Source organism: Pimephales promelas, chromosome 2 (assembly GCF_988280905.1).
Source record: "Pimephales promelas chromosome 2, fPimPro1.hap1.1, whole genome shotgun sequence".
In the NCBI taxonomy this organism is placed as follows: domain Eukaryota; kingdom Metazoa; phylum Chordata; class Actinopteri; order Cypriniformes; family Leuciscidae; genus Pimephales; species Pimephales promelas.
The window spans coordinates 50,237,682-50,239,888 of NC_142770.1; positions in this window are offsets into that span (position 1 = coordinate 50,237,682).

Here is a 2,207-nt window from a genome sequence, read left to right on the forward strand (position 1 = left end):
AACTCTTTCGACTTCACGTTTAGGGACTCTGTCCCTTTTTTCCGGAGGGGGGCCTTTTCCTCCAGAGCGCCCTGGTTACCGCCTGCCTGCCGACCCCAGACGACGCATCCTCCCCAGGATGTCGGAAACCGATACCGAGCAACGCTTTTTTTTTTGGTCCGTCACCTTGTCCGAGCGGGGCTCTCGTCCCCTTCCTCGACAAAACCCCGAAGGCCCGTTTTAGGACCGTCTCGGCACCGACGGGTGCTCCGTTCACGCCCACCGATACCGTCTCGCCCCGGGTCCGAGGCACCCACCCAGGTCACCGGCCATGGAGACGGGCCGGCCCTGGGGAACTCTTTCGACTTCACGTTTACGGACTCTGTCCTTTTTTTCCGGAGGGGGGGCCTTTTCCTCCAGAGCGCCCTGGTGACCGCCTGCCTGCCTGCCTGCCGACCCCAGATGACGCATCCCCGCCTGGATGTCAGAAACCGATACCGAGCACCATTTTTTAGCCCGTCGCCTTGTCCGATTGGGGCGCTTGTCCCCTTCCTCGACAAAACCCCGAAGGCCCGTCTCAGGACCACCTCGGCACCGACGGGGGCTCCGCCAGGCAGACGCATTCGCTCGTGCCCGAAAACGAGGCGCTCTCCCCGGTCGCCAGCCGGGGGAGGTTCGTTAGCATTGGGAATCTCGTTCGCACGCAACAGCACGGACACTCGCCGTTTACCCAGACCGACCGTTCGACAAGCATATGCCTGGGGTGCACTTTTTCCATAAAACCAGCCCGTCTTTTCCTGGAGGTCTCGTACTTCCAGAGCTCCGACGGGGGCGCAGTCTGGATTTTATATGCCCACCCAGAGCGAGTCTGAGTGGGACTCACGACGGTCTGATCAATGGTAGGGGGTGCTCTGTGTTTTGCACCACCACACTTGCCCTCTTCCATACAGCCCCGAAGGCCCGTTTTAGGACCGTCTTCCCTCCAGGTCGAGCTCCAGGGGGTGTCGGGCGAATCTGACTCTGGCCCAGGACGGGGCCACCCTCCCTGGGCTGGCCAGGGAGGTCTGAGACCATGGAGCTTTAGAACCACACCACGTCATTGGACTTAGTCGATTTTACTCAAATTTTTTGGCACCAGAGCCGGACCCCGCCACGCGCGCCGGGCTCGTGCCCAGGAAAGACGCACCCTGCCTGGGGTGCACTTTACATAAAACCGGCCTGTCTTTTCCTGGAGGTCTCGTACTTCCAGAGCTCCGACGGGGGGGCGTAGTCTGGATTTTATATGCCCACCCAGAGCGAGTCTGAGTGGGACTCACGACGGTCTGATCAATGGTAGGGGGTGCTCTGTGTTTTGCACCACCACACTTGCCCTCTTCCATACAGCCCCGAAGGCCCGTTTTAGGACCGTCTTCCCTCCAGGTCGAGCTCCAGGGGGTGTCGGGCGAATCTGACTCTGGCCCAGGACGGGCCACCCTCCCTGGGCTGGCCAGGGAGGTCTGAGACCATGGGGCTTTGAACCCACGTCACGCCATTGGACTTAGTCGATTTTTCTCAATTTTTTTGGCACCAGAGCCGGACCCCGCCACGTGCGCCGGGCTCGTGCCCAGGAAAGATGCACCCTGCCTGGGGTGCACTTTTCAGAAAACCAGCCTGTCTTTTCCTGGAGGTCTCGTACTTCCAGAGCTCCGACGGGGCGTAGTCTGGATTTTATATGCCCACCCAGAGTGAGTCTGAGTGGGACTCACGACGGTCTGATCGCTGGTAGGGGTCCTCTGTGTTTGCCACCACCACGCTTCCCCCTCTCTCATACATCCCCGAAGGCCCGTTTTAGGACCGTCTTCGCTCCAGGCGGAGCTCCAGGGGTGGCGGGCGAATCTGAATCTGGCCCAGGACGGGCCACCCTCCCTGGGCTGGCCAGGGAGGTCTGAGGGCATGGAGCTTTGGAACCACACCACGTTATTGGACTCTGTCTATTTTTTCCCCCAAACTTTGGCACCAGAGCCGGACCACCACACCATGTGCGCTGGGCTCGTGCCCAGGAAAAGATGCACCCTGCCTGGGGTGCACTTTTCAGAAAACCAGCCTGTCTTTTCCTGGAGGTCGGAACTTCCAGAGCTCCAGCGCGGCGTAATCTGGATTTTTACATGCCCACCCAGAGTGACTCTGAGTGGGACTCACGACGGTCTGATCGCTGGTAGGGGGTCCTCTGTGTTTGCCACCACCACGCT